The 27,421-nt window shown below is 33.6% G+C and overlaps 1 pseudogene; it reads right to left on the bottom strand.

The window, feature by feature from the left end:
• On the bottom strand, positions 1-27,421 carry LOC149558086 (disease resistance protein Roq1-like; annotated as a pseudogene).

The following is a 27,421-nucleotide window of genomic DNA, read 5'->3' as shown; positions in this document are numbered from 1 at the left end:
TTATGGGAGCGGCAGTAACTCCAGGAAGGAGAATGGATTTTGTGTAGAATCTAAGAGCATATATTGTACCAAAACAAGTGGAGGAACTTTACAAGAACTACTGTTCGGGCATTTCAGGTACAGAAGCAAACCATTGCCAACATTGTAGTCGATTAGAAAATGGTGTTCAGAATAATTGGCTGAAAAATGTCCTAATAACATGTGTGAGTTAAACCCTACACCTTATAAGGTGAGTATGAGTGGAAGTTTTACAATTACATTCATTTTCTGTGACAAATGAGGCCCATGTTGGAGAGTGGTAATTGAAGGATTATTATATGCTCTTGTTCAAGGAGGCAGTATATTTCAGTTAGAGAATTATTATGCATTTTCTTAAACCATTATCAATATTGTTAAAGCTCAAGTCTTGGTGTTTCTGTTATCATTACATTTTAGGTGATAAATTGTTTGGACCATGATAAGTCTATTTCACAGTGACATTCCTAGTGTTTGAAAAGTTTTTTTTGAGTCCATTTTAATTGATTACTAGTAAGAGTCATTTCAGTGGTATCAGAGCTGAAGTATTAAGAGTTTTTTTGGTTCTGGAAAAAGCAATAACCTGTTAGGGTTATTTCAATATCTAGCTCATAGCTATAGGATGTGTACCTCCTAACTCTCGAGCATACTAAGAATATCAAGGTACTTGCTCAACTTCATCTAGCACAATTGCTATGTATGCCACAGAATAATAAGCCATCTGTGTTGCCTGTAATCGGATCTCATCCTATTGCTACTCTAATATCCTCTTAGCTATCTCTAATTTATTTTGTAGGCCATGGATCTCATGATCTTACTTAGCTATCCAAGTATCCCTCATAACTACCTAGATCTGCAACTCTCCTAGCTATCAAGACGCCTGTCGTATCCACTCTCTGGCCCTCCTCAAAGCATCCTAAGTCCCGACAATAGGCTGGTCCTACATCTCCTCATCTAACTACTCAACCTACTACTCCTCAGTATAGGGTCTCTACCACTGACTCTGACCTATCCCACTATCCCATGCACTTGGATCGACCCCCATCTACTAAGATGGTATTGATACCTACTTTACCCTATGCTTCACCTGCTGAGGTACCTTTTTTGTGCCTACTGGGGTATCTATAGTGGTGCTTGCTATCATGGTCCTTGTGGCCTAAGAGCTACCATCCTAATTGGATCTATAAAATTATGGAAGGGATATCTTGCAAAATACACCTGGTAGGTTGGTATCATCCCTACATCTACCACTACTAGTAGGTAATCCCACTGTATCCCAACCAAGTTGTGCACATCGATCATAGACCTCCTTGGATCTAATCTCTAAGACCACCGATGGCTCACATCACTTGCCAGTTTCCCATAGGAGCAATACTCCTATGATATATCCTATGGTCATCCATACTGATGCTACACGCAAGTAAGCAAGAATCTCTCTACAATCTGTGTAGATCGATGTATTAATGACCATATTGCAAACATGTGGCTCAACTTCTGAGGTGCACATCCCAGCCCTCAATCTCTCTCCAAGGCTACCATACAATGGATACCAAGTCATTAAGATGAGTCCTCCACTACTCAATCTTCCCCAGAGCTGTCTGGGTAAGCTAGCCTCTATATCTATAGATATATGGCTTTGTTGGTTGCTTCTTGTCCTTTGAAAAGGGCTCCATCACTGGTAGATGCTCCGATGCTCAGATCTGAAGTACATACACCCTAGTAGCCATGCTTCTTTTCTCATGGTATATGATCTCATGCATCTCATGGAACATGTGTGTGAGCATGCATTGACCCCATCCAAATCTCTTGACAACATCAAACATCCTCTGGAGCATCTAACCCCAACTACACTCTAATCTGTGGTACCCTCTATCAGGAACCAGGAAACAACTAATGAAAAGTGCCAAAATTGAGACCAACTTGTGGGTGGGACCGTAGGTATTAACAAGCTCATCCCATGTGATAGCCCATCCTATGATCAAATCCTGCTAAAATATGGCTCGTAGTGCCTCTGTGCCTACTCTTGAGACTGTCTCATATACTACTATTGGCCCATGGAAAGGTATGTGAAGGATCCTATATATGTCCTCTAGATATACTATCATCTCTACCTGGGGCAAGTGGCATGTGTTGATCTTCGAATGGAAACACTCCACCAATGTAATCAACAAGCCATGATTCACCAACATTGCTAGGATACGACATAGATGTGATAACCCCAATCTATCTATATGTGCCATGTTGGCATCATCAAAGTTTTGCAATAGAGCTCCATATGGTGGGTAGTGGGACTGAAATCCAATGTCATCAAAGATAACCTGCACACACAAGAAAATACAATAGGAAAACAATCAGTTTTCACTCGAAAAATGTAACAAAACATCAAAAATTCAACTTTAATTTTTGTAAATGACACTAGATTTTTGCACAAGGAAATACTTTCTTGCGTGATATTTCATATCTTCACACAAGAAAATAAATCTTTGCATGAGGAGCGATCAAACAATAGGAAAAAAGTGCCCAAAAATAAGCACACTTCGTGCAAAAGGTGGGCATCTCCCTTGTGAGAAGCCTCACTACCCTGTGCAAAGAAACACCAGATTGGTGAATCTTTGCACGAGGATAGATCTACTTCATGCAAAGAACAAGATCTCCATGCAACAACTGATGGAGCAAAAATTGAAAATCCTAAAAATATGCTATAAATGCATTGAAAAGTGTGCAATATTAAATACAAGGTGAGTTTACCGACTACTCACTAGAGGTCCATACTCTGTTGGTTGGTTGTGTTGATAGGAGTTCTTGAAATGATGAGAAGACATGTGGATCACCATTTTTGCCTCAGAGCTCTCTTCTTCACTAAAGACATAAGTGCAAATGATTTGAAAATGACCCTTTGGGCCCTTATATATGTATTGACCTAATTTTTCAAAGTGCTTTGATTTGCAAAAAAATCACCCTTTGGCTAATTTGATTGCTCTAAATCCATTTTTGAGATCGAATTTGAAATCTGACACACTTAAATAACTCAAAATCATATTTTAAAATTTTGGGACTAACATGATCGAATGCTTATGAAATCCTATTTTTCTGATACTTTGTGAATCTTGGAATCTTTTTATATCACAATCTCTTCAAATTTTCAAAATTTAGTTGAAAAAAGAAAAACTCAAGTATGGTCAAATCTGGTCAATTTTGGACCAAACTTGGTCTTCCTGATCTCACAATCACTTTGAATTGACTCCAAATTTAATTCTGATCCTTCTGATCTCTTCTCTATTCTACTAAATCTCAGATTTCTTTTGTATCTCTTTATCTACTACTTTACATCATATTTCGAGTGTGTCATCTTTAAATTTCACTCCTGAGGGGGCAGGATGATTACATCATTGAACTTGAATCTCAAATCAATCTAAATCTTATGTCCTCATTACTAGGGGCATCTCATCACTTGGGGCATTGTGTTCCCCTCTTTTTGGCATCTTTTTCATCTACCTCATCTTTTCATCAACTGATCATATCTTATAACAATGTTTATCAGAGTTTGATGGATAGGTATTGGGATAGTCTAAACCTTGACTTCTAAAGATCAAGCCTCGTTCTGGGGATGAACTATGACTCGTGATTGGATCTTGTTATCTTTTATCAATCTTGGTATCTAGATGTTCTATCTAGATCCCTTAAGGTTAAGATCAATTTTGGAGATAATCTTTAAAATCTTATTCATTTTAGGCATCTACGTGTTCTATCTGGATCCCTTAAGGTTAAGCTCCATTCTAGAGATAATCTTTAAAAGCTTATTCATCTTAGGTATCCAGGTGTTCTATATGGATCCCTTAAGGTCAAGCTCCATTCTAGAGATAATCTTCAAAAGCTTGTCATCTTAGGTATCTAGATGTTCTATCTATATCCCTTAAGATTAAGCTCTGTTTTGGAGATAATCTTTAAAAGCTTGTCATCTAAGGTATCTAGGTGTTCTATTTGGATCCCCTAAGGTTAAGCTTCATTCTAGAGATAACCTTTAAAAGCTTATTCACCTTGGTATCTAGGTGTTCTATCTGGTTTCCTTAAGATTAAGCTCTATTCTGGAGATAATCTTTAAAAGCTTATCAATTGTTCTTTGTATCATTAATGACAGACCAATCTCATTTCTTGATATGTGCATCATGCTTTCTGATTATCTTTGAATTGAACATGTTGCTCGCACATTCATTCAAAGAAGGGAAAAATGTAATACCTCAAAATTGGCTCTTTGCCATGACAACCATTTCTAGTCTATTTTGATACCCCCTAAAGTCCTATTTCACTAGGCAATTCTCATTCTAATTTTTGCTACTTGACTTAATTGTCAAATGAAAAAAATGCTAATTTGCATTAATCACACTACTCATTTAATTCGTAAAGTATTAAATCTAATTAGCTACCTTAAACCTATTGATTAAATTTAATTTAATATAAACTGCTTATACTTTAATTAAATTAAATTATCTCCTAAGGCTGATTTACTAAGGAATTAAATTTATTTAATTTAATAATACTCACTTTAATTAATCGAATGTGATTATTCAATTAATTGAAATATGTATTAATGAGGTCATATCTCATTTTATTAAATTAAATAACTTTCTAAATTCTTATCTTCAATTCAAGAATGGGAATTCCAAGTTATCGATCTCTTGAATTGGAATTGGCTTAAACTACTTATTCTACCACTTAGGTGAATTTCAGTTAATTATTCATTGCACTCAGGATCTAAGTTAGTTAACTACACCTGTAATTAAAATCTTCCATCTTGGCTAAATCTTAGCTTCAATGCTGACTATTGATTTGAATTGATCTCAACCGTTGGTGGATTTTAGGAATTCTATATAAGAGGCTTCTAATTCCTCATTTAAAGGTTGGAATTCAGGAATTGCATCAAACTTCTGTTGAATTGAATGCTCATTTTAATAGCTCTCATATTTGCACTCTCTCCATGCGTCAGAAAAAATAGTATCAACATCATACAACTCTGTCATTTCATCAAAACTAAGAACTTCAACCTTCATTTTAGTCAACAAAGAATGTCTTTAACTCAATGCATCAGCAACTCTATTAGTAACTCCACTCTTATGCTTAGTAAAAAAATGTAAAACTCTGCAAGTACTCAACCCACTTCATATGTGTCTAATTTAATTTATGTTGACTTCCCAAGTATTGTAAAGCTTTACGATCAGTATAGAAAACAAGCTCCTTAGAAATCAAATAATGTCTCCACTTCTTCAATGCTTTAATAATAGCATAAAATTCTTGATCATACACAGAATAATTCCTTTTGGCATGATTCAACTTTTCACTAAAGAAAGCCATGGGTTTACCTTCTTGGCTTAATACAGCTCCTATTGCATTACCACTTGCATCACATAAACCTTGAAATAATTTGTTGACATTAGAAAAAGCCAATACAGGTAATTTAACAACTTTTTGTTTCAAAGTCTGAAAACTCTTATCAGTTCCATTTGTCCATTGAATTCCTTTTTATCTCACCTCATTGTTTTAGTCATAGCATTACAAACAACACTGAAATTATTTATAAACTTTCTATAAAAACTAGCAAAACCATGAAATGATCTCACCTCACCCACATTCTTAGGTGTAGGCCATTTCAAAATTGCTTTAACCTTCTTAGGATCCATCTTCAATCCATCAGCTAAAATCAAAAAAACCCAAATACACAATCTCCTCTTGCATAAAAGAATACTTTTTCAAATTAATCAACAACTTTTCCTCTTTCAACCTCTGCAATAATTGTCTATTATGCTCAAGATGTTCTTCCTTAGTCTTATTGAATATTTGAATATAATCCAAATAAACAATCATAAACTTACCCAAAAATCTTTTTAGAACTTCATTCATAAACCTCAGGAAAGTACTAGGTGCATTAGTCAAACCAAAAGACATAACCAACCATTCATACAAACCATTTTTTGTCTTGATAGTTGTCTTCCATTCATCACCTTCTCTAATTCTGATCTATTGATAGTCAATCTTCAAATCAATCTTGGTAAAATACTTTGCTCCACTTAAATAAAACATTATATCATCCATCCTCAGCATAGGAAACCTATATTTCACTATTATCTTATCAATAGCTCTTGAATTAGTACACATTCTCTATTCTACATTCTTTTTGGGTGCTAATACAGTAGGTAGAACACATGGACTCAAGATTTCTCTAATCAAACCTTTTTGCAACAACTAGTGCAATTGTCTATTAAGTTCTTCATTCTCTGTACATGTCAATCTATATGGTGTTTTGTTCAAAAAACTAGGTCCAAGAATCAAATCCATACAATGAATTATACTTCTCATTGGAGGTAAACCATTAGGTATAACCTTTGTAACAACCTCTTTATACTCATTCAACAATTCAACAATTTCTTTTGGTTCTCAGTCAATACTACCAGCTATACCTCAGTCACCATTGACTGGCACTCAGTTAACACTGTTTTCTGGCACTTGGGTACTATTAACACAACTTGATTTCTTTAGAATATTTTTCATTTCCTTTTCAAATTGTTTCCCATTAACCATGAAAATCTTTATAGTAGTGCAATTAACCTCATCTAGACTTTCAATTAAAGGCAACAATAATTATTTTTTTCCATTCACCAAAAGAGTATATTGATTCAATCTTCCATCATGCATAGCATATCTATCATATTGCAAGGGACTACCCATTAGAATATGACAACAATCCATAGGCATAATATCACACAAAACTTCATCAAAGTAATGTCTAATCTTGAATTTCACAAGGCATTGCTCACTAGGGTATAATTTAGTGGCTAATATTCATAAATTGGCTAATTTTAGAATTTTTTGGCTAGTAATTTGGCTAATAATTTAAGATTTGATACAACCTAAATCGCCATAGTTTTATAAAATTCAGTTATAGAATACTTAAAATCACTCAATAATTTATTTTATTAAAAAATTTAAACTCAAATATTTGCCACAATATTCATTACATCAATAGATTTGAGTTACCTAAATATAATATGTAATTGGAGAAATTAAATTGAACTAACCAATAATTATCATAATTATTAGTTACTTTAGGGAAATAACACCAATATTTATTTTTCACTATTGATTTAAAGTATATGTAATGATTCTCATATTATTCCATGAGGTAAAAAAATGTTCAATTTTGATCTGTAATACTCCATGGTGATTAATGAACTTCCTATTATTATTGAGATTCATCAATATTTTATACAAAAAAAATTATGATTCAAAAATAATCGCCAATATTAATCATATTTAGAATAAAAAATTGAGATATTTGCCAATAGAAATAATTTTGTTTTTTCAAAATAATGAAAGATTCGTCAGTATTTTATTTCTTTATTTGGAGGCAGCTTTCTTAAAGTTTACCCTATTGCTCACTTACTAATATCTTATGCTCATCTTTGATCCATGAAACACAATAGGGTTTAGGATGCTTCAGCCTCTGCAATTGAAACTTTTTAAACAGCTCTTCTGATGCAAAAGTTTTAGAACTTCCCCTATCAATGATCACTTTGCAACATTTTCCAACCATCTTACATCTTGTCTTGAAAAGACTTCTCCTTAAAACAGGTTCCTCATCACTTCTCTTATTACATAAGGTTCTTCTCACCGTCAAATTTTATCTAGCCTCAAGTCCACTTGGTGAACCCTCATCATCTCTTTAAATCACAACATTTCTGTTACCTTGCCCACTTTCAAAGGATCTACATTCAAAAGATCTATGTCCCTCTTTACCACATCTAAAACAATAACCATGAAATCCACCTCTATAATAAGAATTACCTTTTGCTTGGTTAGATTTAGTACCTCCTTGGTAAGAATTATTAGTTTTCCATTCGGTCTTGCCTTTGTCATAATTCTTCCACTCAGATTTCCCTTTATCCTATACAAAATTGTCAGTTCCACCACCTTGACCATAAGATCTACCTCTGCCTCTCTGGAATCTACCACCTCTACCTCTTTGTTTTTGTTTATGCTTCTTTGTCAAGATCTCCTAACCTTCCAAGGCATATTGATATGCTTCATCAACACTTTCCAACTTCAAAAAAATTATTTCATCTTGAATTCAAGACCTCAATCAATTTATGTACCTTGCAATTTTTTCAACATCATCATCCACATGTCTAGATATGATGTCCTATCTATAGAATTCCTCGGTATACTCTTTCACAGTCATTTCCTTTTGTTTCATATTTTGCATCTTTCTCAACAAGCCAACTTGGTAATCAATAGGAATGAATTTTTTCTTTACCTTGTTCACCATCTTTGGCCAAGTTTTGATCTTCTCCTTTCCTCTCCTTTTTCTATTAGTTTGCAAATGTTCCCACCATAGTGATGCAGGACCTTTCAACCTAGAGACTACAATCTTCACCTTTCTATTATCAAGAGTGTTTTCATACTCAAAGAAATCCATATCTGAGATCCAATCCAACACAACATTGGTATCCAATTTTTCATCATAAGGAAGAACTTCTACAATACGCTTTGAATTTTCCCTAGACAACACTCACAACAATCTTTCCTCATCTTGATCTTCTTCAAGTTTTGGATTATGGTTTAGTGGTATTGCTTCATCATCACTTACATCATCAAGATGTGCTCCTCTCCTTTGGGTTGTCTCTACAGAATCTAATCTAGCTGCAATTTGTCTCAACTCATCCAATATGGCATTATCAACATTTCCTATAACCACGAACCATCTTTACAAATTAGGTTCCTGCAAGATCATAACCCTCTATAAGTTATAGGTCAAATCCACAAATCTGTCACTCTACAACCAAATTTGAATTAGGGTTCTACACAATCCAATCTCCATAAGGATGAAACTCAAGCTTTGATACCACCTAACGTAGGGAAGGGATGAATAACTGAGGCCAAAGGCTCACCTAGCTATCGAAACCACCCTGCAAGAGTCAACACAACGAAATCAAACACAAAGAACAAGAACCAAAGGAGGAAGAAGAGTGAAATACTTTTATTGATTCATCAAAATATCTTTATACATGCCCAACTATAAGGCCTTCTAGGTTATGACCAAATGCAAATACATTCACATTCAAAGATCTAATAGAAAATTTGTACTTTCTAGTTCTTGTCTACAATCCTCTTCAAAAACTTCTTAACTCTAAGCCTAAACACTCTATATATACTTGCCAAAATGGCTTATAGATAATTTTACAACATTGCATAAGAAGGCTGACCCAATAATGGTCTGGACACATCCAAAGAAAAGATCTTAACATAAATATCACGATCGAAATAAATCCTACAATTTGGCTGGCAAAAATCACATTCAAATGTTGACACTCGTCGTGCATATAGTAACTTGGCACCTACTAAGTGCTACAGTAACTCAGCACCAACTAAGTGTTGTAGTAACTTGGCACCAACTAAGTGCTATAGTAACTCAGCACCAACTAAGTGCTATAGTAACTTGGCACCAACTAAGTGCTATAGTAACTTGGTACCAACTAAGTGCTATAGTAACACGACACCAACTAAGTGCTATAGTAACTCGGCACCAACATGAAAAATGAACAAAAATGAGTAGGATAACAAGGCAGCCCAGGATGCTCTTGCATCACTAAGTGTCTATTTCATACTATAAATTGCATTTTTGAGTGTATATTTCATACTATAAATTGTGTTTCTAAACATTTATATGCTTTATTTATATTACTATCAACCAAATAACTAGGTGGTTTGTGAACATAAACCTTTGGAACAAGAAAAAAATTCATTAATGCTGATTTTAGACCCATTTGATACACTTTCTAATTATTATGTCCAGTCATTGCTAAATTACTTCTAACTTCTAGTAACTAGGGAAAACATCTCATTAAAATCGATCTCATAATGTTGTGAAAATTAATTAGTAAATAGCCATGCCTTATGCTTTACAATTATACCTTCTACATCAAATTTAGTTTTACAAACCCATTTGACTCTTATTCAGTCTTTTTCTTTAGGTAGATTCACTAACTACTATTTTTTATTTGTTTCAATAAAGTATTCCATTGAATTCATGATCATATGTGTACTTGAGAAATGCATTGTTTGGCATTTTTGTAAGCCTCGGTTGTTTGTCTTATGTAACTATAGTTGTGTCATTATCTCCATGAGCACAATGAGATGGGCCTACATGTCCCATGTCATTGGGAGGTATTGCTACTAATATCAGTACTAAGGATCAGAGAATAGGGGTAGTATTCTATTATAAATAAAGAACTTTGCTAGACCTTCTCTTTTTATCTTATCCTCTTGATTATTGTACTTGTATTTTTGATGTCATTTCTTTAGAAAATGGTTAGAATTATAATCATATATTATGGATTATTAGATGTTAGTAATTTTTGTATCTTAGCTATTAATGTATTCAAGTGTCTACCTTATTGATTTGTATCTCATCTTATTAATAGCATTGTAAAAATCATTCAAAAACCTCATAAATTTTGATTATTTGTTACCTTAAATTAGGGGAAGTTATTTTTTGCAAATGATGTAGTTGCTAATGGGATGATGGAAAAATATGCAAAATGTGGAAGCATACATAAGGTTCTTAAACTGTATGACAAAATGCCTAAAATGGATGTCATTTCATGAAATAAAATTCCTGCAAGATGTGCATATAGTAGCATCTAGATTTCAAATTTTATAAATATGAACTAAAAGAGAGAATTTTATTCTTTAACATCTTGCATCAAAAGTTTAGGAAAAATAAGAAGCATACATTAAATGACACTTATGCAAATGAAAAATTAACAAGTGCATGTTGCAATAGGGATTAAACTATACCTGGCTTAAAATTCTTCATAATGGTGTGGCATCAAAAGATGCCCTTTAGTCTTGGACACAAAGACATAAAATGAAGACTTTGATAGTTCAAGCCCAAAAATGACTAAAAGGATTTACCAAAGGAAATAAAAACTGAAGAGACAAATGAAATACTTGAGTAGCATTAAGTTATTGGTTTGATGAATTTACAATTTAGCAATTATCCAAGCATTCCCCATCCAGTTAAAAATAGAAGACAAGAAGATTGGTGATGGAGTGATTAAAAAAAGTATATTTCTATTTTTAATAATCCAAATGTAGTTTCATTCTAATGTCTCCAATTTTCTTTTCTTTCTTTTCAAGTAACTAGTCCACCGTGGTACTTTACATGATTTCTCTTGACTTTCTAAAATTCTCTATCTTGAATCACAAGTTTATCTTTCAAGGGCATTATTATAACTGCCAATTTGTTAGAGCCCAACATGTCCTATGGCTTTATTTTTATAATTTAGTGTAAAGTTGTAGCAATATATACCATTAAATAGATGAGTAGCAATACAAAGTAAAATAAAAACTAAAGAGACAATTGCAATACTTGAGTAGCATTAATTTGTTGGCCTGATAAATTTGTAATTTAGCAACCATCCAAGCATTCTCTAGAATATGCTGAGTTAAAAATAGACAATGAGAAGATATGTAATGGGGCAATATAAAAATATTCTATTTCAACTTAAAATTAATCAAAGCATAGTCTAGGAAGATGTGCAGGATGTTGGCACAAGAAAAAAATGGAAAATACTAAACTTTTTTTTTTTGTTTTTATTTTCTAGTATTTCACATTTTTGGAGACCTTAGGGGCATTTTTGGACTTCTATAATGCCAAGCTATGCTTAAACCTTCACTCCTTGAATGTAGAACTTTAGAATGTCTTTCTAGAAATTCTAATGGTTCGTGATTTTGAGCTACAAGTAGAAAGTTATGATTTCTACAAGTAGACATAATTTTTAATATAGATTTTTATAGTTTTCATAGTTGTTAGAGTTTATTTTGTAACTAATTAGCTTGTGAAATTTTCATTTTTATTTCCAAGGGATAGTGGTGACCCTTGGGATCCACCAGACTTGTATAAACTCTATTATTTTATTTGAATGGATCACATTTTGGCTTGCAAAAACATCTATTACTGAATTTTACTTGCTTTCAATTAAATCATAGTACCACAGGTTCTACACCAGGTATTGTAATATGAATTCTTAATTTAGATCACAAATAATCCAAATATGGTTTTAGAACATTATCTCCAATTTCATTTTCATGTAACTAGTGCACTTTGGGTAGTCTACATGATTTCTTTTGACTCTTTGAATTTATCTATCTTGAATCATTGGTTTATCTTTTGACAGAATTATTGTAACTCCCACTATGTTACAACCCAACATGTCCTTTTGTGGCCTTATTGTTATAACAAAATGAAAATTTCCAAAAATCTCTACCATCAAATAGTTTACCTCATCTTAATAGTTTGGCAGAATATACTTCCCACTTTGAAATTGATATAGCTTGGGAACTATAAAAGTTTATAACAAATTATGAGAAAACTATGAGTAGTGTTACAAAATTTAGAGCTCATACAAAACTATGAAAAAAAAACAACACAACTAAGACATATTAGAAGAGATGGATAGTTATATTAAGAATAAGGATTATAATATTAGGTCTTACTAGAGAATGACTTCACTGTCATGCTCCACTAGTTGACCACTACTTCATCAACCAAAGTTCCATTTGTTTAGTTCTTTTGGGTAACTCACATGTTCTAACATGGTATGCACATCAAAACTTAGAATATGCTAACTATAGTTAATTTGTTGAGCATATGTAAATATTGTAGCTTTTCATTTCTAACTAGGTTACACTATAGTGATAGTGATATATAGTTAAATCTCAGTAGATCTCATTTACAAGAACAATTTTGAAGTTTTTGTCTCATAAATTTTGTTTGAATATTTTTTTTTTTGAAAATCTTTTCAATTTTAAGATTTAACACGACAAACTTCAAGCTAAATTCTTTGAGGAGAGAGTTATTTCAAAAGCTAAATAAAAGAGTTTTGAAAAGAGAAAAAATTGTAAAGCATAGAATCATGCAAAAAAAAAAGTTGTTACCAAACTATTTTCCTTTATTAATTTAAATATCCTCATATAATTTATTTGAATACATTTTTTTGCATACTCAATTATAGAAACTCATGCCGACTTGAAAAGACTAGGGTTCTATTACATCAAAAGTTTGTTAAACAGAAAGGAAACCTTAGTTTAAAGGCTTGAAAATGGAAAAATAAAGATCCTAAATTACACTAAGTAATCATGGTAACAAACTTAAAGCATGTTTGAAGAGATGGATAGTTATAATCTATCAATCAGCTCTATGGATCTTGCATTAACCTCGAACCCTAAAAAGAAACAAACAAACTTAAAGCATGCTGTAAGCACATTTTTTTTTCCACTTGCTATTTTTATTTACATTTTCATTAGAGAATTTTCTTGAATTGATTTATCACGTGGCATTGATTCTTTAAAGAATAAGTTGTTTGGAATATGTTGATTAAATCGAATTTATTGATTTGGATGATTGACAAGTTCTAATATTTTAGTGAGTAAATTAGAATTTTCTACTTGTCTTTTTTTCTAAAAGCCAATTGGATAATTTCAATATTTTAGATTTCAAAATTATATACAAATTTATAAACTTTAATAGAAACATTTATCAGGTGACAAATTCTTTGACACATTGTAGAAATAATTCTTAATCTCCAAACAAAAGAATAATTTGTCCTACTGCATATAGGAACTAATAAGTTTTCATAGTCAATTTCATCAAATAGTTATCAACAAAAATGAACCTTTTCAAATTTAAACACTTTATACAAATAATTATATATCAAATTTTACTTTTATTCATACCTTTAAAATTTAGAGATACAGAAATTAATTAATAATTTAATTAAAAACATAATACAATTTATTACTTTTAAAATCTACTTATTTGATTCCAATGTTGTTGAAAATATTTATCTCATTTAGACACTCTTACCAAACACTAAGCACGTTTTTTATTAAAAATCAAAGCTTTCAAGGAAATAATTTAAATATTGAGATGCGAAGGAAAATATACATTATCTTACAATATATATTGTAACCGTGCCAATCCGCTGCCAAATTTTCTGTAGTAGGTCCAATACTAGGAATGTGTAGAGGAACAATAAGGCCATTATTTGTGTAGTACATGGCTGCTAAATTTCTCATGCACATGTTTGACTCTATAAAGGTTTTGGAAATCATAGGAATGACAATATCGCTGCTCTCAATCACCTCTCTAATGTCACTACTTTCCTCATTCTCGCTCACTCTACATATACGAGTTGACCCACTACGAAGATACTTGGCTCTATAATCTCTCAATGTCTCTTCCGCATCTTCTTTGTGGCAAACAATGCATACTTTAAACTTCTTCTGTACCAAACTTCCTAATCCGGCGCTTCTACAAAATACAAGATCACTTTAATGCTCACTACTTTATTCTTTGATCAAACAAACAGAAATATATATTCGCTCAAAGATACACCATGTTAAATCAGCCTATAAATGATCCTTTACCTGCTTAACTCTCTAAGCCAGGCTAACTTTGCAACCCCATCATGAAAGCTTTCTATGTCTCCCCAAAATGCATGAGCAATCACGCATCCTGCTCACTGCGTAGGGCAGGTTCTGTAAACCAGAACAACTAGCCAAGATCAAACGCCAGAGTTATGCCAACTCGTCCATTGTGTTTGGAAGATTCCTTAGCCCTGTACATCCTCGCAAATTCGGCTCCTACAGTTGAGATAAACTGTTAGAAATAGTCAAAATTCGTGCTATTATAACCAAACAGCAAGTATGCCAGACATTTCCTATTAAATTGGTAATAAGATAGGAATGTCCTCCATGAAACTAGGTCATACAACATTATCATAACAAGATAGCAATGTCCTCCATGATACTAGGTCATATAGCATTATCCACTTATCCTCTAGAAACATCTTCTATTAATGCCCTCATCTCATAGACTTTCTATATATAGAGGCCATTGCATAGCCTTGTAAGCAATGAGTTTGGAATAAAATTTGTTTCTCTCTTAAGTGTTTATTTTTGATATTTTGTATTGTATAATATTTATCTTGTGCTCATGTATTAGATCTCAATTAGATATTAGATCTCCTTATTTTATCATGGTACCAGAGCCTAGTTTAACTAGGTTCAGCTGGAGATTCATCTAGAAGTTCAGCTAGAAATATTGCTACAGAGTTTTTGATGCATGAAAATATATTGCTGGAAATGGTTTGTTTGCAGGGCTGATATTTTTTTTTGGAATGATATTTGGTTGCAGGGCTGTTATGCTGCTAGAGTATTGCTAGATTTGTTTGAAAGCTGATTGTTTTGCTAACATGAGTTCTTCAAATGAAGTTTTGCCTATCTTTGATGGAAGTGGTTTTGCAGATTGGAAGATTGTAGTCAAGAATGCTCTAAGAGAGAAGGCTTTATGGAGGATAGTAAATAAATAAATTGGAGAACCTCAACAAAATGATAGAGAAAAAGAGTTGTAGAAATGCAAGTTGGAGCAAGCTAGAGGTATTATTGGTAAAGCTTTGAGCCCCAATCTAAATAGAAGATTTGTTTATATTGATAATCCAATAGAGTTATGGGAGACTTTAGAAAAAGATTATAAAGATGCAGACATTACTAGCATGTTTAGTATAGAAGAAAAATTGATGAATTTAGATCCATCTAATTTTGAAAAAATGTCTGATTACTTCAATGAAGTTACCTTTTTAAATGCTTAGCTAAAAAAAATAGGTGTTGGATATGCAAAAAAGGATTTTTAGTTGATTGCAATGGTTGAAAGTAAGCTTTCCCAGCCATATCAAGTATTTAAGGAATAGAGAAAAAGGGTTCTTCAACTAAATCCCAATACCCTCCAACAAACTTTTGATCAATTTTGCAAATCTGTTTTAGATGAAGAAGTTCAGTTTATTAAAGAAGGACAGATTAAGAAGAATCATGCATATATAGCCAAGAGTAAATTTTTTAGAAATGATGAAAAAAATAATTGGAAAGGAAATAATAAATTTCAAAATAATGAAGGTTCTAACCGTTTTTTTAGAAATGATGGTGCAGAAAAGCAAGTTGGAAGAAAACCCTTTATTTGCAGGTATTGTGGAGGTGAGAATCACATGGAAAAATTTTGTTTGAAGAAGAGGGACAATGAAAGGCAGCATTATAAACCCAAGCAAGAAAGGTTTAAGGATGGAAAGAAGGATAAACATAGTTTTGTAGCTATCTCTTTAAAAAGGCAAGAGAAATCAAATGAGGAGGTAATTGCTACACCCAAGAGTAAATCTAGTGTTAAGGGGGGATACTTTTCTTTAGATTCTAATAAAGAATGGATTTTAGATTCAAGGGCATCATCTCACATGACTGGGGATAGATCATTGTTTATTGATTTTATGAAGGGAAGAATTCAGATCAAGAAATTTCTATTGGCAATAAAATGAAACTTCCAGTTTTAGGAATAGGAACTATTAATGTAACACATGGGTCTTTGAAAAATGTTTTATTGGTTGAAGGACTGGGGGTAAATCTTATTTCAATATACAAAATAGTTAAAAGCTAGATAAGAGTTTGTTGTCAATGCGAATCAATTTATTGTTAGAGATAGAAAAGACCCAAGTAAGCTATTGGTAGAGTTGACAATGAAGAGAATCTATTTAAATTTGTAGGGTTTCTTGATGATAAATATACACTCTCTTGTGCTTTTATTGCTTAGACTGATTATATGTCACAGCTTTGGCATGCTAGACTTGGACATTTAAATTATAAGAAATTACAAGATATGGTTAGAGGATTAACAAAAATTTCAGCTTGTGAAGGTGTGTGTGAAGGTTGTGTGTTAGGGAAACATCATCAGGATCCATTTGATTCAGGTAAAGTATGGAGAGCTAATCATCCACTACAACTCATTCATAGTGATTTATGTGAACCTAGATATCCTTCACTTTCAGGTGCCAGGTACCTTCTCACTTTTATTGATGATTATAGTAGGAGAGTATGGGTTTATTTTCTTGTGCTGCACATATTATAAATATAATCCCCACCAAAGCTCTCACAAATATCACCCCTGAAGAAGCGTGGAGTATAAAGAAACCTCACATTGGATATTTTAAAGTATTTGGGTCTATTGCTTGGGTACACATTCTTGATGCACAAAGGGAAAAGCTAGAACCAAAGAGTCATAAGTGTTTGTTTATGGGTTATAGTGAAGAATCAATGGCTTATAGGTTATATGATTTGACAACAAACAAGATCTTTTTTAGTAGAGATGTGAAGTTTGATGAGCATTCACAACTTACAGCCACTCCTCGCTCTATAACAACAAATGCTTCTCATTTTTTCAGATATTTTAGGAGGAAATCGAGACTACATTAATGAGGATGATTTGTTCACTTCTACAAATGATGAAAATACTAGTGAAAATAACACAACTAATGCTTGTAATCAGACATTTTCTACAGGTAGTAATGATGAAAAAGATGACTTCTCAACTAGCCAAAAGAAAAGGAGTATTGAAGAAATATATAAGCAAAGATCAAAGATCCAGGGGAGGAATGGTAGTGCTCTCATGGCCAAAGTATTACCAGTAAATGACCCAAGATCATATGAAGAAGCTAGAGGGAAGAAAGAATGGGAGCAAGCTATGGAAGAAGAATATGATGCTTTGATGAAAAATAAAACTTAGGAAATTGTGCCACTTCCCAAAGGTAAGAATGTCATTGGTTGCAAATGGGTTTATAAAACAAAATTTAAATCTGATGGTGCTATAGAAAAATTTAAAGCTAGATTGGTTGCTAAGGGATTTAATCAAAAAGAGGGTGTTGATTATGAAGAAACTTTTACTCCTATCATTAAAATGAATATAGCTAGAATTATTCTTTCTTTGGCTGCAAGTCTTGGGTGGCATATTCATCAAATGGATGTAAAAAATGCTTTCTTAAATGGAGATTTATATGAAGAAATATATATGGATCAGCCACCAAGTTTTCTAGATCAGCAACATCTTAATCTTGTTTGCAGATTAAAGAAGTCACTTTATGGGCTTAAACAAGCACTGAGAGCATGGAATGAGAAGATTGATAGGTATTTTCAGCTTCATGGGTTTCAAAAATGCAAATCAGATCTAAATCTTTATGTGAAGAGAGTGCAAAATGAAATTATTCTTGTTGCAGTTTATGTGGATGATTTACTCATAGGTGGACCAAATATTGCGTTAATTAATGATTTGAAATCAGATCTTAAAGGGGCATTTTATATAACTGATTTGGGTGAACTAAATTATTTTCTTGGCTTGCAAATTACTAGACTTCATGATGGGTTATTTATCTCTCAAGCAAAACATGCTTTGGATCTTTTAGTAAAATTTAACATGCTTGAATGTAAGCCAGCCCCTACTCCTTTTCAATCTGGAATTAAGCTTACTAAAGAATGTATTTCCAAGAAGGTGTATGCTACTTTATATAGATAGCTTATTGGTAGCTTGGTTTATCTAACATAGTCTAAACCAGACATTTGTTTTGTAGTCAATTTGGTATCTAGATTTATGCAAGAACCAAAAGAAGCTCATTGGTTAGCTAACCAAAAGAATTTTATGATACATCCACGGCACCATTTACTATGACATTCATTATAGTTACAAGTCTTTAGTTTCTTTGATTGGTTTTACAGATTCAGACTGGGGAGGTGATATAGATGATAGAAAATCTACTGGTGGTTATATTTTTCAGCTCAGATCAGGTCCAATTACATGGAGTAGCAAAAAAAAACTACTACATCGTTGTCCTCATGTGAAGTAGAATATAGAGTAGCAAAAGAAGTTGGAAAGGAAGAAATTTGGATTCGTAACCTTTTAATTGAGCTTGGTTTTGCATAGAGTTCAGCTACTCCTTTGTATTGTGATAATCAAAGTGCTATCCAAGTTGCAAATAATCATCTTTTTCATGCTAAAACAGAACACATTGAGATTGATGTTCACTATATTCGAGATCTTGTTCAAGCAAATTTTGTTGATCTCCAATTTTGTCCAAGTGAAGACCAAGCAGCAAACATATTTACTAAGAGTATGCTTGAGGCCAAATTTCTGAAATGACGGGGCATGCTAGGTATGATTGAGGTGAACATTAAGGGGGGATAGTCATATAATGTTCCTCTCTCTTTTTTTATGTTTTAAATGGGTGCCTAACAAGGCTCAATGTCGGCACCTATCCTATCTAATTTTTTTATTGTAATTTCTTCCACACATCATTAGTGGTAGAAATTAAGGGAGGATGTTAGAAACAATCAAAAGTTATGCTTTTATAACCAAACAGCAAGTATGCCACACATTTCGTATTAAATTGGTAACAAGATAGGAATGTCCTCCATGAAACTTGGTCATACAACATTATCCTAACAAGATAGCAATGTCCTCCATGATATTAGGTCATATAGCATTATCCACTTATCCTCTAGAAACATCTTCTATTAAGCAATCAGTTTAGAATAAAATTTGCTTCTCTCTTAAGTGTTTATTTCTAATATTTTTTATTGTCTAGTATTTATCTTACTGCTCATGTAATAGATCTCAATTAGATATTAGATTTCCTTATTTTATGATACCTACAGTGCTGGGAAGCTTGCTTAGCCCCGTACAACCTTCCAAATCCAACTTTAAAAGCTGAGTCAAGTTGCCCACGGTGCTTGGAAGGCTTGTCAAGTTGGCACAACGATACACACATAACACCTGCAATTGTTACAAGATACCAAGTGCATTTGGAAGTGTTTTGAGAGCTACACAATTCCGCAGATACAAGCATCAGAGATTCACCAAGCTATCAACTGTTTTCAGAATTCTTGTAAGACTTGCACATTGATCTACACTTGAAACCCTGACATGTGCCCAATTGCTATCCAGTTGCAATCTGTTTTCTTGATGTTAACCATGTATAAGTCTCATTGAATTCACAATTTCTAATTTCTATCCATAAAAAATTTGGAGCTAAGTTTCCAATGTTGCCTCCTACTCTTGTATTTTGCACAAGTAGGTAGCGAAAAGAAGGCATTCTATGTAAGCTTACTGGCTCTTTTTCATTCTCTCTCGTGTAAACAAGCATATTTATTCTCTCTGCTCTGTCTCTGCTCAGAGTTCTGTGTGTACCCATTGGAAACCCCAATCTGCTATTATTATCTAGCTGCTCTTGAATCTTTCTTCCTATTCCTCGCAAAAGGTCATGCATATCGAGGAGATCTTCAGGGCTAATCTTCTTTATAGCTATAAGAATTTTTAGCAAAAGATTCTTGAGGGCTGTTTGAACTCTGTTTGGGTATAAAACTTCCCAGAAGATAACAGTGTTATTTTTTCCCTCACCTGCAAAACAAGCAATATCCAGAAATATTTCCTTCTCAACATGGCTGGGTCCAACGTAACTGATTTGGAGGACTCTTGATATTTCTTGATTTTCTCCAATGTTATGGAGAGCTTCTTTCCAACATTGGACGTCACTGGGTTCTTTCTCATCAAGAAAATGTGCCCCAATGACTTGTAATGAAAGGGGATGCCCCTTGCAGGCTCTTGCAATTCTTGTAGAAAGATCTTTGTAGGGGTCCTTCAGGAATGCCCTGGAAAATGCATGCAAACTAAACAATTCAAGGACTTCACCCTCCTGTAGCCCAGTCATGTGAATAACTGAATCAACCTTGGCAAGGTTGAGTATGTGGTTGTCTCTGGATGTAATGATGATTCTGCTGCCTGGCCCAAACCAATCCCCATTCATTGCATTCTGGTGGCTCCAATCTGTTAGAAATAGTCAACAGTCATGCTGTTAAAACCAAACAACAAGTATGCCACACATTTCCTATTAAATTGGTAACAAGATAGGAATGTCCTCCATGAAACTAGGTCATACAACATTATCCTAAGAAGATATGAATGTCCTCCATGATACTAGGTCATTTAGCATTATCCACTTATCCTCTAGAATCATCTTCTATCAATACCCTCATCTCATAGGCTCTCTATATATAGAGAGCATTGCATAGCTTTGTGACAATCAGTTTGATGAATAAAATTTGCTTCTCTCTTAAGTGTTTATTTCTATTTTTTCCATTGCCAATTATTTGTGCTTATTTCAGATCTTAGTAAATCTTAGATCTCTTTATTTTTCTCATGGTATCAGAGCAAGGTTTAGCCAAGTTCAGCTGGAGATTTATTTAGAAATTCAGCTAGAAATATTGGTAGAGGGTTTTGTTGCAGGCAAATAGTTTGATGAAAATAGTTTGTTTGCAGGGCTAATTTTTTTTTTGGAGTGATATTTGGTTGTAGGGCTATTATGTTGCTAGAGTATTGCTAAATTTGTTTGAACTTGATCTTTTTGCTAACATGGGTTCTTCATATGAAGTTTTGCCTATCTTTGATGAAAGTGGTTTTGCAGATTGGAAGATTGCAGTCAAGAATGCTCTAAGAGAGAAGGATTTATAGAGGATAGTAAATAAAGAAATTGGGGAACCTCAACAAACTGATAAAGAAAAGGAGTTGTGGAAATGTAAGTTGGAGCAAGCTAGAGGTATTATTGGTAAAGCTTTGAGCCCTAATCTCAATAGAAGATTTGTTGATATTGATAACCCAATAGAGTTGTGGGAGACTTTAGAAAAAGATTATAAAGATGCAGACATGGCTAGCACGTTTAATATAGAAGAAAAATTGATGAATTTAGATCCATCTTATTTTGAAACAATGTCTGATTACTTCAATGAAGTTACTTTTTTAAATACTCAGCTAAAAAAAAATAGGTGTCGAATATGCAAAAAAAGGATTTTCAGTTGATTGCAATGGTTGAAAGTAAGCTTCCCCAGCCATATAAAGTTTTTGAGGAATCAAGGAAAAGGGTTCTTCGACTAAATCCCAATACCCCCCTAAAAATTTTAGATCAATTTTGCAAATCCATTTTAGATGAAGAAGTTCAACTTATTAAAGAAGGGCATATTAAAAAGAATCATGCATATACAGCCAAAAGTAAATTTTTTAGAACTAATGAAAAAAAGAATTGGAAAGGAAATAATAAATTTTGAAATCATGAAGGTTCTAATCATTTTTCTAGAAATGATGGTGCAGAAAAGCAAATTGGAAGAAAGCCTTTTATTTGCAGGTATTGTGGAGGTGAGAATCACATTGAGAAGTTTTGTTTGAAGAAGAGGGACAATGAAAGGCAGCAATATAAGCCCAAGCAAGAAAGGTTTAAGGATGGAAAGAAGGATAATCATAGTTTCGTAGCTATCTCTTTAAAAAGGCAAGAGAAATCAAATGAGGAGGTAATTGCTACACCCAAAAGTAAATCTAGTGTTAAAGGGAGATACTTTGCTTTAGATTCTAATAAAGAATGGATTTTAGATTCGAGGGCATCATCTCACATGACTGGGGATAGATCTTTTTTTATTGATTTTTATGAAGGGAAGAATTCAGATCAAGAAATTTCTATTGGCAATAAAATGAAACTTCCAGTTTTAGGAACAGGAACTGTTAATGTAACACATCAGTCTTTGAAAAATGTTTTATTGGTTAAAGGATTGGGGGTGAATCTTATTTCGGTATACAAAATAGTTCAAGCTGGATATGAGTTTGTTGTCAATGTTGATCAAGTTATTGTTAGAGATAGAAAAGACCCAAGCAATATAATTGCTATTGGTAGAGTTGATCATGAAGAGAATCTATTTAAATTTGTGTGGTTTCTTGATGATAGATATACACTCTCTCATGTTTTTATTGCTCAGACTGATTATATGTCACAACTTTGGCATGTTAGACTTGGACATTTAAATTATAAAAAATTACAAGATATGGTTAGAATGGATATGGTTAGAGGATTAACAAAAATTTTAGCTTGTGGAGGTGTGTGTGAAGGTTGTATGTTAGGGAAACATCATCGAGATCCTTTTGATTCAGTTAAAGCATGGAGAGCTAATCATCCATTGCAACTTATTCATAGTGATTTATGTGAACCAGGATATCCTTCACTTTGAGGTGCTAGGTACCTTCTCACTTTTATTGATGATTATAGCAGGAGAGTATGGGTTTATTTTTTTGAAAGGAAAAAAGAAGTGTTTGAAGTATTTCAAAAGTTTAAGACATTAGTTGAAAATCAAAGTGGAAAAACAATTAAATGTTTAAGGACAGATAATGGGGGTGAATATTGCAATTATGATTTTGAGTCATTTTGTGAAAATTATGGTATTAAGGTGCAAAGAACAGTTCCTTATACTCCTCAACAAAATGGGGTGGCTGAATGAATGAATGAATAGAACTCTTTTAGAAATGGCTCGTTGTATGTTGCATTTTAAAAGTTTGCATAATAAATTTTGGGGTTTGGCTATTTCTTGTGCTGCACATATTATAAATAGAATCCCCACCAAAGCTCTCACAAATATCACCCCTGAAGAAGCATGGAGTGGTAAGAAACCTCACATTGGATATTTTAAAGTATTTAGGTGTATTGCTTGGGCACACATTCTTAATGCACAAAGGGAAAAGTTAGAACCAAACAGTCATAAGTGTTTGTTTATGGGTTATAGTGAAGAATCAAAGGCTTATAGGTTATATGATTTAACAACAAACAAGGTCCTTGTTAGTAGAGATGTGAAGTTTGATGAGCATTCACAACTTATAGCCACTCCTTCTCACTCTAGAACAACAAATGCTTCTCATTTTTTAGATATTTTAGGAGGAAATGGAGACTACATTGGTGAGGATGAGTTGTGAACTTCTACAAATGATGAAAATACTAATGAAAACAACACAACTAATGCTTGTAATCAGACATTTTCTGCAGGTAGTAATGATGAAGAAGATAACTTTTCAACTAGCCAAAAGACAAGGAGTGTTGAAGAAATATATAGGCAAGGCTCAAAGATCCAAGGAAGGAATGGTAGTGCTCTCATGGTCAAAGTATTACAAGTAAATGACCCAAGATCATATGAGGAAGCTAGAGGGAAGAAAGAATGGGAGCAAGCTATGGAAGAAGAATATGATGCTTTGGTGAAAAATAAAACTTGGGAACTTGTGCAACTTCCCAAAGTTAAGAATGTCATTGGTTGCAAATGGGTTTATAAAAAAAAATTTAAATCAGATGGTGCTATAGAAAAATTTAAAGCTAGATTGGCTGCTAAGGGATTTAATCAAAAAGAGGGTGTTGATTATGAAGAAATTTTTGCTCCTGTCATTAAAATGAATATACTTAGAATTATTCTTTCTTTGGCTGCAAGTCTTGGGTGGCATATTCATCAAATCGATGTAAAAAATGCTTTCTTAAATGGAGATTTATATGAAGAAATATATATGGATCAGCCACCAGGTTTTGTAGATCAACAACATCCTAATCTTGTTTTTAGATTAAAGAAGTCACTTTATGGGCTTAAACAAGCACCAAGAGCATGGAATGAGAAGATTGATAGGTATTTTCAGCGTCATGGGTTTCAAAAATGAAAATCAGAGCCAAATCTTTATGTGAAGAGAGTGCAAAATGAAATTATTATTGTTGCAGTTTATGTGGATGATTTACTCATAGCTGGACCAAATATTGGGTTAATTAGTGATTTCAAATCAGATCTTAAAGGGGCATTTCATATGAGTGATTTGGGTGAACTGAATTATTTTCTTGGCTTGCAAATTAGTAGACTTCATGATGGGTTATTTATCTCTCAAGAAAAATATGCTTTGGATCTTTTAGATAAATTTAACATGCCTGAATGTAAGCCAACCCCTACTCCTTTTCAATCTGGAATTAAGCTTACAAAAGAATGTATTTCCAAGAAGGTGGATGCTACTTTATATAGACAGCTTGTTGGTAGCTTGGTTTATCTAACACAGTCTAGACCAGACATTTGTTTTGCAGTCAATTTGGTATCTAGATTTATGCAGGAACCAAAAGAAACTCATTGGTTGGCTGCCAAAAGAATTTGTGATACATTCGTGGCACCATTTACTATGGAATTCATTATAGTTACAAGTCTTCAATTTCTTTGACTGGCTTCACAGATTTAGACTGGGGAGGTGACATAGATGATAGAAAATCTACTGGTGGTTATATTTTTCAGCTCGGGTTAGGTCCAATTACATGGAGCAGCAAAAAACAAACTACTACATCAGTGTCCTCATGTGAAGCAGATTATAGAGCAACAAAAGAAGTTGGAAAGGAAGTAGTTTGGATTCGCAACCTTTTATTTGAGCTTGGTTTTGCACAAAGTTCAGCTACTCCTTTGTATTGTGATAATCAAAGTGCTATTCAAGTTGCAAATAATCCTGTTTTTCATGCCAAAACAAAACACTTTGAGATTGATGTTCACTATATTCGGGATCTTGTTCAAGAAAATTTTGTTAATCTTCTCTTTTGTCCAAGTGAAGACCAAGCAGCAGATATATTTACTAAGAGTATGCTTGAGGCCAAATTTTTGAAACTATGAAGCATGCTCGGCATGATTGAGGTGAACATTAAGGGGGGATAGTCATGTCATGTTCCCCTCTCTTTCTTTTGTTGTAAATAGGTACCTAACAAGGCTAAATGCTGGGACCTATCCTATCTATATTTTTTATTGTAATTTCTCCCATACATTATCATTAGTGGTAGAAATTAAGGGAGGATGTTAGAAATAGTCAACAATCATGTTGTTATAACCAAACAACAAGTATGCCACACATTTCCTATTAAATTGGTAACAAGATAGGAATGTCCTCCATGAAACTAGGTCATACAACATTATCCTAAGAAGATATGAATGTCCTCCATGATACTAGGTCATTTAGCATTATCCACTTATCCTCTAGAATCATCTTCTATCAATACCCTCATCTCATAGGCTCTCTATATATAGAGACCATTGCATAGCTTTGTGACAATCAGTTTGATGAATAAAATTTGCTTCTCTCTTAAGTGTTTATTTCTGTTTTTTCCATTGCCAGGTATTTGTGCTTATTTCAGATCTTAGTAAATCTTAGATCTCTTATTTTTTATCACAATCATGCACATCATCGAAGATGACAAGGGCCCGAGCTCCTCGCAATAGGTTTCTCATTAGAGATTTCCCCTCGTCAACGCTTGAAACCAATCTTTATAGAATCGCCTGTTGCAAGTCCACAAGGGTACTCTTTTTCTGCGCAAAGAAACACGCATCAAATTGAGTATGAATTGTATTGTAAACAGCCTTGGCCAGTGTGGTTTTACCGACACCACCTATACCACTGATTCCCACTCTCACTGTGCTATGACACGAACTCGTGTCTAATTTATTGATTAGGTCACACATATCCCCTTTAAGTCCCACGGGATGCTCTGGGATGTCCAGCGGCGTAATCTTCAATGTCTTTAACATGTCCTTCACAACTCTTTTCTCCAGTCTTCCCTCGTAATTGCAAATCACATTCCATATATTAAACGTTACTGTTTCTATTTAAAGCTGTTACTATAAGCAAGGTGACTTCAATTCAACAAAGACAGACAGTCAATACTGTTACACGGACTTGGAAGCATTTTACGAATGCATAAAACGATAAAGAAAAGATTCTAAATTTCAAGATTGTTGAAACATAACGTAAGCATTCACAATTATCAGTTCCCCAATCAAATTACCAAATGTTAGAAGGATAGCTAGATATTTTTTGTTAGTAAAGAAGAGTTGAAAAAATATCTAATCCCTTATGCAGGAAGTGCTGCTAGCCACTAATTAAATGCTGCTGATCATTAACTCCGTAAGTAATTTGTGAAAACGATGTGTTGGTATAAACTAGGAACATTGGGCTATTTTGAAGGCTATAGAAAGAAACAAATTGTTCACCAGACAATTGGCTAATATCATAACTAAGCATCTAAAAATGGTGCATTTCAAGAAAAAATGCGAATTGATTACCTCAATTCCCCGTGCCTTGTCCAACCAGAAAGAGAAGAGATTTGCTGAAGAGCATTCTTCCATTCCTTGAGACTATTCTCATCCTGCCGATCTAGATGGCTGTAATGTTTTTGGAATGCCTCTTCGAATGGACCTCCTTCTCTTTGAGGATAGCGAACATCGGACGGTTCCACATCATAAAACAGAGGAATGATGAAGCCATTGGATCTCCACATCTGGGCCGCCTCCTTCAGACACCATGTTGATTCTACGTAGTGTTTTAAGAAAATCAGGATGAATATGTCACATGTTTGAATGGGTATCTGCAAGCTGGACGCAATTTTTTTGCCCTTGTGCAATTCTTCGCTGTCGAGGAAAACCCAAAGTCCCGCTCCAGAGAGAGCTTCATAGAGATGGTCCACAAAAGTTGTCCTCACATCTTTCCCGCGAAAGCTGAGAAACACTTATATTTGTTGTTGACATCCAAGGGGATTTTTGTGGCAGCAGGCTGATACTCATCAAAATCCTCATTTAGATGGCAGAGGGTTTTCGAGGTGGAAGCGTGAGAGTGAACAGAAATCTCCAT

This window comes from Cupressus sempervirens, chromosome 5 (assembly GCF_028749045.1).
Source record: "Cupressus sempervirens isolate cs-2001-9-10 chromosome 5, ASM2874904v1, whole genome shotgun sequence".
In the NCBI taxonomy this organism is placed as follows: domain Eukaryota; kingdom Viridiplantae; phylum Streptophyta; class Pinopsida; order Cupressales; family Cupressaceae; genus Cupressus; species Cupressus sempervirens.
Note: the sequence above shows the minus strand (reverse complement) of the source record. Positions and strands in the feature narration are given on the sequence as shown.